The sequence below is a fragment of the Mustela lutreola genome, chromosome 4, assembly GCF_030435805.1.
Source record: "Mustela lutreola isolate mMusLut2 chromosome 4, mMusLut2.pri, whole genome shotgun sequence".
In the NCBI taxonomy this organism is placed as follows: domain Eukaryota; kingdom Metazoa; phylum Chordata; class Mammalia; order Carnivora; family Mustelidae; genus Mustela; species Mustela lutreola.
In genome coordinates, this window is record NC_081293.1 from 19,555,707 (window position 1) to 19,568,362 (window position 12,656).

Genomic DNA, 12,656 nt, shown 5'->3' on the forward strand with positions numbered 1-12,656 from the left:
TGAGGTTCCCTTCCCCAGAAGTGCAGAGGCTCGGTCACTCTCTCCCCTGTTCTTACTGCTCTACGTATCTGGTAATAAGATGCTTCTGCTGGAATTTTTTCAAAAATCACCAGATGATGAAAGCAATGGCCTGAGACCAAAGTAGGAATAATACGGAGCTTCCCGCCACCACCACCACCACTACCCCCGCAACATACAAATTCTCATTGTAGGGTTTCTTCTAGCAGAAGGAGGTCCTTCAGGCCTCTCTTTTCTTTAACATCTCTGTATTACAAAAAATGCTTTCAGCAAAGATTCTAAATTCATGTATATTAAGGTACCAGTGACTGACACCAGCTTAGGATAGGATCATTACCAAAGGCTTTTGGAATTAAAAGATGGCGGCCAGTGCTTTAAGCTAAAGGAATGAAGTTCCAGTGGTGAAATATTAGGCATCAGGAGGTGGAAGGAGAAGGTAGTATTACGGCAGCAAAGGTTCCTCCTCCTGATTATTAGCTGTAAGTCACTCAACCTCTCAGAGCCTTGCGATTCTCACCTAGTGGAAAGAACAATGTTCTTCCCAAGTGGGAAGAACAATGTTGACCTCGTTGATGGGGTGCATACGAAGGAACTTTGGAAACTGTAAAGTGCTGTGCACATACCAGCATAGTATCAGGTGAAGAGAGTCCTGAAAGATCTTCAGGGGAGATAAAAACAATGACAAAAAGGTGGGGAAAGAGTTAGAAACCCAGAGTTTTGGGCCAGCTTTCCCACTGCACTGCTGGGTAACTCTGGATAAATATTTATAACTTTGGGCACAGCAGCATCAGTGTTCTCACCTAGCTTGTTTTCTCTTTCTCCTTTCTCCATCTCTCCTGTGTGAGACCTGCAAGGTGCCCTCACTGTTTGCTGATCCAGAGCTTCTCGTGGGTTAAAAAGGTCAATGAGTCACAAATTGGTGTATTTATCAGGAATAATGGATACATGAGCACATACTCAACATATGGATTAATCCATTCCATCAGAAGACATAGCCCTCCACGTGTCGGGCTCGCTCTAGGCGCAGGGACACAGCAGTGAGCCAAGAGTCATACCCCCACCCTCATGGGACTTACCTCTCACACACGTATATACGTAGAAGAGAGAGGACCAGTTGTAAGCATACAGAGAGATAGATAGATAGTCCCATATGTGCACAGAGAACAGGCCTCTTTACTCCTGTGTCTTTCAGAAAACGAAATGTGAACCTTAAGTTGGAGCCAGAATATGGGATTCGTCCAGAGAACTGTGACATCCTTTTACACATCACAGAAATAATCATAAACAAGAGTGAGGAAGGGTTTGCCTTCTTGTTTCCTGTTCTCTCTTCTTGCTTGCATTGGAAATTATTTTTTGTTTGCACGCAACTGGCCCTTTGCGTGTTTCCACAGTAATAAGTAAGGAATACTACATTATGTATCGGAATAGTTAATTAAAAAAAATTTATGTCACCCTATTTCAGGGAGTCCTGAAGGTCTCACAGGTATGTGTGGTCTGCCAAAGATTCACGTCAAAACAACTGTCTAAAATTATAACCTACCTGGAGAAGTCAGAAATGTAATCAGAGGCTATTTCCATATAACTACACCCTGAAAACACCCATCCCAGACAGGCCGGCACAGGAGAATAACATGTTGGTATACAGTTGCAAGAATCTGTCTTGGACTTTTGATACTTAATCGCATCATTGTTAAAGTTGAATTGAGTAGAACCTCCCTAGTGCCGAGGGCGCCGAGGCAAGAACTGGGAAATTCTCTCTTCATTTCCTGGTCACTTTTCAAAGTCTGGGTAGAACTGGGCACTACAAATCTTAGACTGAATTGATGTTAAGGAAAATGTTTTCTCATCTGGTTCGTTTTAATTTTACAACCTTTGGGTGTGGGTGCTTTTGAGTTTATTATACAAACACGTGATGGGGTCCCATGTTATTTTAGGGATACTGCGGGAATGAGAGCTTGTATTTGTAGAATGCTTATGATAGCCCAGGCCCTAGTCTCCAACCACACCTTTATTTCATCTTTGTAATCATTCCATGAGTGATTATCCTCACCCCCATTTGACAGATGAAGAAATGATGACTGAGATAAAAGAGGTGACTTGTCCCAGAGGACACAGCTAGCATGTGGCAGAGGTGGGCACGCCATCGTCTCCAGCCTGGCACAGCAGAACATTCCTTCTTCCTGTTTCTATCTCACTTACATTTGGTTGTGCACGTTTGTCGGGTGGTAGTTTATGTGGTCTTGCTAATTGGGTTGATGTGCATAGCAAGGGTGTTTATTCCAAATCCTTATTCGATTATACACTGAAAATTTCTCCAGTAAAGGACACTTGGATTCTCCCTCCCCAGGCTGTGAGTTTTTCCAGAGCTTCCACAGCATTTCCAGCAGTGCCTAAAAATGCCATGCGCACAAGAGTGTGCAATGGACATTGACAACTAGGAGCTAACACGCAGGACCCGCTCAGGGAGTAGGAAGAAGCTTCAGTGTAATTCATCAGACATCACCAATCTCCCCCAGGCTAGCCTCTCATGGTCTGTCCTCGATTTTACACAATTCACTCTGATGCTGAGTTAGAGGACAGAGAAGAGGTGCTGAGAAACCACATGTATTTGCTGCCGGGGCCAAAGGCTGTGAAGCACACCTTTTCTGAAAGGCAGCACACAGTCCATTTAGAAGGATTGTTGGTTCCATAGGACAGAGGTTTTCAGCCAGTGGCTCTGCCTTAAAACAACCTAGGAATAGGACCATCAGATTTATCAAATGCAAATGCAAGATACCCAGTTAGATTTGAATTTCAGATGAACAAGGAGCAATGTTTTAGTGTAAGTATGACCCTTGCAATGTTTGGGACATACTTAAACTAAAAGGTTATTTGTTGTTCATCTGAAATTCAAATGTAAATGGTCATTCTGTATTTTGCTGGCAACTTTAATTGGGGGGAGATTAAGGACAATTAAGTTAGAATCTCTGGAAATGGGGTTCAGATACTCCTAGTTTTAAATGCTATGTGCAGCTATGTTTGAGAATTACTGCCAGAGGGCACCTAAAATCTTGAAGGGCAATGGAGGGGAAATTGAGCTTGGCTCCGGGTGGGCAACCCTTGTGCAGGAGGTGATGGAGATAAAACAAGCATGGAACAAGCCTTATCTGCCCAAGGTTCTGCCTTCCTAGGGCTCAGCTGGGCCCTATCGCAGCCACCACGCCAGACAAGCTCAGCGCGGAGCTGACAGGGCTGCCAGTTTCGTGTCCTGGGGCCACACCGAGGGGTTCGCCACCATCTCTAGGGAGCTTGGCCCCCTCGAGAGGCACCATTCCTCCCTTGTCCCCTCCATCCCCAAACAGCTAAGTTAGCACCAATCAGATTTCATTTCCTTTGCGTATCTAAGTTAATCAGGCACCCAAATCTCTACTGTGACTCGGAGAGCTCAGAGGGCCGTCTGCTTTGAGAAATGATACAGCGCAAGAGTTAAAACCTTGGGGTTTGGAGCCAGGCAGAGATGGGTTCCAATTCTCCTTCTGCCATTTATTTAGGTATATATAAGCTTGGGCAAGTTTATAACCTCTCTGAACCTCAGGTTTTCATCTACAAAATGGGAATGATGACTGTACTTAGCTCACAAGGTGATTGTGAGGCTCCTGTGGGATGATGGCCACGGAGAGCTTAGCTCGGGGCCCAGCACGCATGAGGCCTTCAGTAAGTAGCTGTCATTATGATTTCATTGCTGCTGCCTTCCCCAGATGCCCTCTGCCGCAAAAAGAGATAATGGGGGTGGGGCAGCATTGCAAACCGGATCTCAGAGCCTGGGCTCCCGACCCTCTTGATCTCACCTTTCTCTCTGAGCCCTTGACCAAGCCTTGTAAGATAGGATTACTCATAGTATAAAGGAAAGGGCTAAATTCCTGTTGTGATTTTATCACTAACTGGTCATGATCTTAGGCAGGTCCTTGCACTTCTCCAGGCTAAGTTTCTTCACCTCTATGATGGATATAGGGCAGGTGGTCACTTCTATTCATAATACTCTGTGATCAGCTCCCTTGTACAAATTCTGGCCTTCGCTCCACAGACACTCAGAGAATTAAGATTCTTTTTCTGTCTGTTCCCAGGATTCTAAAGGGGAACAACCGTGTTCATTCAGGGTGGAGAGCTTTGAGACTTGTGGGTTTCCTGCCCTCTCCTTAGGTATGTATATACTTCTCTTTTGCTAAAAAGTACAACATACTCGCTCCTTTAAGTTTTGTTTTCCCTTAGAAGAATGGAGGGAAATTTTACCTTCACTCTCTCTTGGGTCCTTCTTCAAGGTAACCAACACTGACCATTGCCATAGTCCCTGGGTGCAAATGGAATTGCAAATGGGCTATTTTGAGGGTGTCATTCAAAAGCCGAAGGCCTCCAGCCTCAAACTGGGACGCCCTTGATGCACCTGTTCTTTTTCTCTAAGGTATTCCTTTCCTAATCTTTTCCAAATTTTACCTGCCATTGAGAGTCCACTGCTGTTGTCATTTTTGAAGGAGAAACCTGTTTTTCAAGTGATAATTGCATTGACCATCTGTCTCAATTAGCCATTCCGCCCCCCATCTTTCTCCAAACCCCTAAATGACTGAAATAATAGTGCAATTAAAAAAATCTAATTGCAACAGATAGCTTTTTGTCCATGTGTGATCAATATAAGGATGGACCTAAGAGCAACTAGATAACAGTACAAAAATCTTTAGCTTCCAGAAGTTTTCTTGCCACAGGGCTCAGAGCTAGAGAAAGAGCTGGCTCTCACCTACAGTGAAGAAAATCATTTTATTAGTGTGGATCCCAAGGAGGGGCTGTACTGTTTTTTTTTTTTACAAGAGGACATAAGTGGTTCAAGTCATGTTGCTGGATATTCTGAGAGCATGCCCATTTCCATTAGGGCTTGAAATAAAGTCCTAATCAAAGTGGTCATGAACTCCTTTTGAAGCTACACAGGAAATCTCTGGGAAACACAGTTAAAAAGACTCTAGTTCAAAGGAAACTCCTCCTTTATTAATAATATTCAGAGATTTGTTCCTAATTTGGTTTTTGTGACTTGCTATGCAGAAGGAAACAAAATGGGAATTTGGTCAATACCTCTGGGAAATCAAACCCAAATGGTTGGGGGAAGGGGTTGCAGATAATTAATTCTGGGGGACACCACCAGCCACCAGGGTTTTGCTGCTAAAGCAAAACCCAACAGCTAGTCATGTTGGTATTTTTAGGACTGCCATCCTGGGCATAGAACTATCTCCACTTCCCCCCTTTGAACTATTAAGATGTAACATCCTTTGATGGGGTTAATTTTACTGTGATAACAGATTTACCTAGAGAGGATCCTTACATAATTTAGGCCTGATTATCTCTCTGGAAAGATGAACTCAAAACATCTCATGGAGGGATACCTGGGTGGCTCAGTTGCTTAAACATCTGCCTTCGGCTCAGGTCAGGACTTTGGGGTCCTGGGATCAAGCCCCACATAAGGATTTCTGCTCAGCGGGGAGTCTGCCTCTCCCTCTCCCTCTCTCGCTTTCTTTCAAATAAATAAATCATTTTTTTTTTTAAATTTAAAGAAGATGACTCTTTGAGGCAGAAAGAGAAAGGCAGAATGGCTAGGGATCTCAGAATTCAGGGAACAACACCGTGGTGAGCTCTCGGGTTTTATTTTTGCCTTATTTATCTCTGTCTTGCAGCTGAAGAAACCGGCAACCTGGAAACACCAAGTGCACACGGAAAAAGGCCAAACAAAAGGACCAGAAAAGGGACAGCCTGGCATGACAAAAACTTTTTTTATTTTTTTTAAAGATTTATTTATTTATTTATTTGACAGAGATAGATCACAAGTAGACAGAGAGGCAGGCAGAGAGAGAGGAAGGGAAGCAGGTTCCCCGCCAAGCAGAGAGCCCGATATGGGACTCGATCCCAGGACCCTGAGATCATGACCTGAGCCGAAGGCAGCGGCTTAACCCACTGAGCCACCCAGGCGCCCAACTAATATTATTCTGAAAAATATATATATATAGGGGCACCTGGGTGGCTCAGTGGGTTAAAGCCTCTGCCTTCGGCTCAGGTCATGATCCCAGGGTCCTGGGATCGAGCCCCACATCGGGCTCCCTGGTCAGCAGTGAGCCTGCTTCCCCCTCTCACTCTCTGCTTGCCTCTCTGCCTACTTGTGATTTCTCTGTCTGTCAAATAAATAAATAAAATCTTAAAAAAAAAATATATATATATATATGTATATATATATATATCTCAAACCATCACATTGTATACCTTAAATTTACACAATGTTGTCTATCAATTATATCTCAATAAACCCAGGGGAAGGGGAAAGACTCACTCTATGAATTCATAAACATGTGTATATTTGCAAGATGTTACCAGGCAGCAGTTCTCTTTTCTGAATCTTATCCTGTTCCTTGGGTTGACGTTGTCTCTTCCATGTGTCCTGGGAGAGCTTGCCAGCACACAGCAGTGTCTGTGCAGAAGTGAAGTCTAGCATGTGTCCACATGGTTGCCCTGAGGAGTCATGACTATAGATACCAGGGCCTGGTGATCGGGGGCATGTATCCCGGGGAGTTCCGGCAGAGATCACGGCCATTGTCCCTGAGAGTGTGGAGCTGGTTCTGAAGCAACTGGGTGTTTGCTCTGCTGTTCTGTCAACTGTCCTCTCCCTCCGGCTCTCGCGGTCCTCCAGCCACCTCGCCTGGATTTCCTTCAGTCTTTTTTTTTTTTTTTTTTTAATAACTTAAAATTTTTTAAGTAAGTGAATAATCACCACAGAAATACAAGGAAGAAAAAAATAAAATAATAAAAATGACCCGCGTCCTGGCTGCTCCAGAGGACATTTTGGTTGATAAATACACACAAACAAGCCTACTTTCCCCACGTCAGGCCCTTAATTTGTGCTACCTTCCCCCCTTGGGTAAAGTCAAAATATGTTAAGTGAAAAGCTTTGTTACCCTAATCCAGAAACATTCTGTATAAGGCCCTGTATTACATATATCTCCAGCAGTTTTCCCTAAAAAAGTGTTCTCCCTAGCTATGTTATATATATGAATGCATTTTTATATATTTATATTTATATGTATTTGTTAACCAAAAATGAGGTCATTCTGTACAGGCTGTTTTGTAACCTCTTTTTTTTTCACTCAATAATGAATCATGAACATCTTTCCAGGTCAATAAATATGCTCTTACAATATTTTAATGGCTGCACAATATTCTATTGTATGACTGTACCATAATTTATTTACCCAGGCTCCCCAATGGTAGACATTTAAATTGTTTCCAAATATTTTTTGCTGCTGTAAACAATGTTACAATAAACATCCTGTAGCAAAAATCTTTGCGCCAAGTCCTTAATTATTTCCTTAGGATACGTTCCTGGAAGGGAATCGCCGGGTATACATTTGCACATTTTTAAGGTTATAAAAAGGTTTTGTCAAATTGCCCTGCAGTTAATTTGCTCGCAGTGGTTGTATATGAAAATGTCCCGCCCCCTCTCCCCCCGATAGGTGCTGGGCCCCCATAATTCAGGTGCCATTCGAATTCTCAAGGAGCTGCCTCCTAATTCCTCATTAGCTCTTAACTGATGCGGAAGGCGTTTAGGCTGACGACCCATGTTTGGACCCTTCTCACGGCCATTTGCACTTGGGATGTGGGGGTCCGAGGAGGGTAATGTGGGTGCTGCGGCCTCTGTTAAGGATCACACCTCTGTGACATTGGCAGCTGGTAGAGATCCAGGGAGGTATCTTGGGGGCCCCCTCCCAATCCTGCGCACCACACTGGAAGGCGGCTTGCCAGGAGCACTCCTCTCCCGGACCCCTTTTGGGGAGGAGTGATTCCATTTGGAACAGCCAAGCCTGAGTCTCTTGAGTGACCACCCCCCGGGACAGACCCCCCGCCCCATACCATCTCGTCTCAGACATCCCGTTTCGCCAGCTTCAGGGGCAGCCCCTGATTCTGGGTCATTTCCAGTTTCACGTTCCACTCAGGAGGCCCCACACTTGCCATCCTCACTCTCGCGGGGCTCTCCTCAAGGGGGCACAGCAAGAAAGCACACATTCCATGTCACCGGCTCTCTGGCTGGGCCACCTCAGAACCCCACATGGAGAAGACGTTGATATTGAAACCAGGGAAATGGGCGGCGTGGGTCTCGCTCTCCAGCAGGGCAGCTGGAATGTGGAGTAAATCCTCCTTCCTGTCTCTCTGTTTCGTCCAGTCTGGGGACAGGAAGAGGGATGTCCTGTTCCCTGGCTCTTCCAACCTCACAGGACTGGACCAGAGAATGTCTGATGAGAAAGGGAAATTTGTGCCCTCAGGACACACTTACCTTGTGTTTTGTTAATAGCCCCTACTGTGTGCCAGATCCGGACCACCCTGGGCCAGGCACAGACTGCTGGATGGGTATCCGCTCACTTACTCTTAGCCGTGATTCTATCAGGTAAGGACTAGCCTTACCCCCATTTTACTGGTAAGTAAACTAAGGCACACAGAGGTCGAGAAATCACCAGAGTTCGCAGGTGGAGAGAGACATGGTAACCTGATGTAGGTGGTCTGACCCCACAGCCTCATGACCCCAGAGCCCACGTTCCAGCCGTTTCGTGGAACTGCCCGTATCATGATCACAGTGGCACGAACCCCAGTTCACCTGAGCAGATACGCGTGGTGTCAGGCACCAGGCTGAGAACCTGAAATGCGGTCCTGCCAGACCCTCTCCACTCCTGGTGATGTGGGCACAACAGTCACTAGTTTACAGATGAGTAAACTGAGGTCCTGAAACAGATCAGATGGCTTGTCCCAGGGCCAGGAGAACCTTGACCATAATCGCTCACACATCGCTTCTCCAGCGGCCCGCAAAGCCCTGCTCAGCGGTGACAGTGGGACGCCAGGACAGCATCTGTGTACTCGCTCCCCAGGACCCCTGGCAAACAACACCCCTCCCACTGCTCCCTGGCTTATCTCCTAATTAAGCATTTTGTCAGGGCAAGTGGCTTTTTGTCCTCAAAACAGAACTCCTCTTTCCTACAGAAGAAAGCAATTTCCTCCATGTCAAAGTTGCCAATATCTTTTCATTGTTGTTTCCGGGAGTAGGGGTCTGGGTGACACATCCAACAATGTGGCTTGTGGCAGCGCCCAGGGCCCTCCTACCCCCTCCAGCCTTCCTGAGGGCTCTGGGCTTATCTTCAGGTACAGCATTATCAGTTTGCAAAGCCAGCAGCCTTTCTTAATTTCCAGAAAAGAAAAGGGAGAGCTTTTCAGCCAGGACTTGCTTTGGGATGGCGGGTCCAAACCTGGGTTGCAGCAGCCTTCACCGACTTCTAGAACTTTGCTTCTGCCAGAATTTGTGTTCTGAGACCAGCTATGGCCTCAGAGTGTTGGGGTCCTGTTTTTAATCTAAAAATTATATATTTTTACACATAAACACATTGGACGTGATACAGAAATAAGTCATGTAAAAAGTACAATCCTCATATATCCCATCACGCCCCTTCAGATCACTCACCACAATCCTTCCAGATTGTTCTTCTTTGGAAGAACACAAATATTTTTGCATCATCTTTGGAAACATAAACATATGGACTTTGGTGGGCATATATTTTTTTATGCATAAAAACATATGGTATAAATTGTAATTTTTTCTACACAAAAATATACCTTGGCATTCTTTTCAATAACTAAATAGTATTCAAAAGTATGAATGTGATATTCCCCCCTCTTTATTTATTTATTTATTTATTTTAATTATTTGGGGGGAGTGGGAGGGGCAGAGGGAGGGAGAGAATCCCAAGCAGGCCTCATGCCCAGTGCAGAGACTGACTCGCGGCTCAATGTGAGGATCACAAGACCATGACCTGAGCTGAAATCAAGAGGTAGACACCTGGGCCCCTGGGTGGCTCAGTAGGTTAAGCCTCTGCCTTTGGCTCAGGTCATGATCTCAGGGTCCTGGGATCAAGCCCTGCATCAGGCTCTCTGCTCAGTAGGGGGCCTGCTTCCTCCTCTTTCTCTGCCTGCCTCTCTGCCTACTTGTGATCTCTGTCTGTCAAATAAATAAATAAACTCTTTAAAAAAAAAAAAAAGAGGTAGACACCTAACCAGCCTAAGCCACCAGGTGCCCCTCCCCTTCTATCTATTACAATGGTTTTTAAAAACAATTTCAGAGCGGGGAGGGGCAAAGGGAGAGAGACAATCTTCAACAGGCCCCATGCCCAAAACAGGGCTTGATCTCACGATCACAGCCCTGAGAGATCATGACCTGAACTGAAATCAAGAATTTGGGTGCTTAACCAACTGAGTCACCTAGGTGCCCTAAAATGGTTTTGTGTTTATTTCTGAAAGAGAATATATACACAGAAAATGGGCACCTGGGTGTTTCAGTCACTTGGGCGTCTGCCTTCAGCTCAGGTCATGATCCCAAGGGCCTGGAATTGAGCCCTGTGTCAGGCTTCCTGCTCAGAGGGGAATCTGCTTCTCCCTCTCCCCGTGCTACTTCCCCTGTGCTCGCTCTCGCTCTCGCTCTCTCCCTCTCTGTCAAATGGATAAATAAAATCTAATAAAAAAATTTAAAAAAATAAATGTCATAGAAAATGCCAAACAGTACAAAGGGGTATATATATTGTATCTGTTTTGTTCACTGGTATAACCCCAGTGCCTTAAATAGTGCCTGACACCTAGTGACCCAGTAAGCAAAGGATATCTCTTTCCCACTCTTAGAGACCACCACCCGTCACCAGATTCCCTGTGTATCCTTCTGGATATATTCTATGCACGCACAAGCATGTCTGTGACTTGAATTCAGCTCCTCACCGCCTCTTCCCTCCCTCTCCTATGTCCATGTAAGTTTGCAGAGGGCAAAGCTTTGAGGGAGACAGAAAAATCCACTTGAGTGCTGGTCATCCCACAAGCAGTAAGACTGGGTGGAAAGAATCATGGCTTTGGCATAAGGAGACGTGGACTGGATGCCAGCCTCCAGGACTAGTTTCATGGTTGCCTTCTAGGCGGAGTGGGGGACAATCACAGACACCACACAGGGTCATTCTGCAGAAACTGTGAAGCAGCGTGGGGGAAAGCCAGGGACACATGGTCAGGGCACCAGCAGTTGGAACAGGTGATGGGTAACTGTGCAAGCTGCTCTGTGTACCGTCCTGGCGGGGAGGATGCCAGCTTTCCCAGAAAGTAGGGCAGACGTCTAAGTAAGTAAAAACTTACTTTTCTGAAACCAGATGAGACTTTAGAGCAATCGAGTTTCAAACCATGGTTTACGGATATTCATCGAACGAGAATATATTTCAGGAGTTACCAGGTGCTAGGCATCGTGCTAGAGGCCTGAGATACAAAGAAAGGAAAGTTTAGGTATGAGGATCCTCCATTCGATTAGAGGAGAAAGACACAGCCATTCAACATATATTTGTTGAAAGCCTACTTAGACGTGAAGGGTTCATCACTAAACAAAACGGGCAGAAATGCACAGACTCTACCTCAAGGGCTCAAATAAAGGGAGACAGGTACCTAGCAGCTGGGACAGCTAGATCAGTCAGAAACCACTACACACCGAGATGACCCCTGAGATCAGTCTCGAAGGACCAGGAGGAGTTCACAGGCAGCCACATGGGGAAGAGCATTTGAGTCTGAGGGAACAGCCCTTGCAAAAGCACAGAGGTGTGAAAGAGAATAGTGTTCTTGAAGGAAGTCTGAGCAGCTGAGGGCCGAGAGGCTGGTGGGGCGGGAAGGGGGAGTCACCAGGAGACGTGACTGGCAACGTCGGTCAGGAAAACATGATGAAAGGCCTTGTATTCGTTTCCTACTGCAGTTGCAACAGATTACTACAAACTTAGCAGCTTGAAGCAACCCACATTTATTATCTTCCAGGTCTGGAGGTCAGAAATGATCTTACTAGGCTAAATCAAGGTGCCCAAAGAGCTATGTTCTTTCTGGGGGCTTTAGGGCAAGCTCCTTTCCTTTGCCTTTTACAGCTTCCAGAGGCTGCCTACGTTTCTTGGTCTATCTGTAGTCCCTGTTCTCCATCTTCAGAGCGAGCAGCAGCATGCTGTCTTCAATCCGCTCCCCCTTTCCACCTTTTTCACCTATGAGGACCCTTGAGGTTACACTGGGCCCACCTGGCTAATGCAGGGGGACTCCCCATCTCAGGATCCCTCGTTTAGTCACATCGGAAAGGAGACGTAGAGGTAATTCATTCACAGGTCCCAGGGATTAGGGGGCAGACATTTTAGGATGTAGCCTTATTCTGCCCAAGGGGAGCTGGTCTTGTGAGCAGCGGGGAGGGCAGGGCCGGGTCAGGAGAGCCTAAGGATAGGAAACCCCTCAGGAGGCTGATTTAACGGTCCAGGACGGAGAAGAGGATGTTCAAATGGAAGCAGCTGGTTTTGCAGATGGAGCAGACAAGTGGACTGGAGGGAGGTGGAGACCTGGAGAAAGACCTTTCTAGAAGTCTAGCGCAGAACAGAAAAGGAAAGCAGAGCTGAGGGGAGATGTTTCTTATTTGCTTATTGGTTGATTTTGTTTTATCTTTTTATAATGAAATAGAGGACATTCGTGTGATTTTTGGCTGAGGGGATGAGACAATGGACGAAAAGGGAGAGCTTGGAGAATTTAAGATCGAACCAAGACTATGAAGT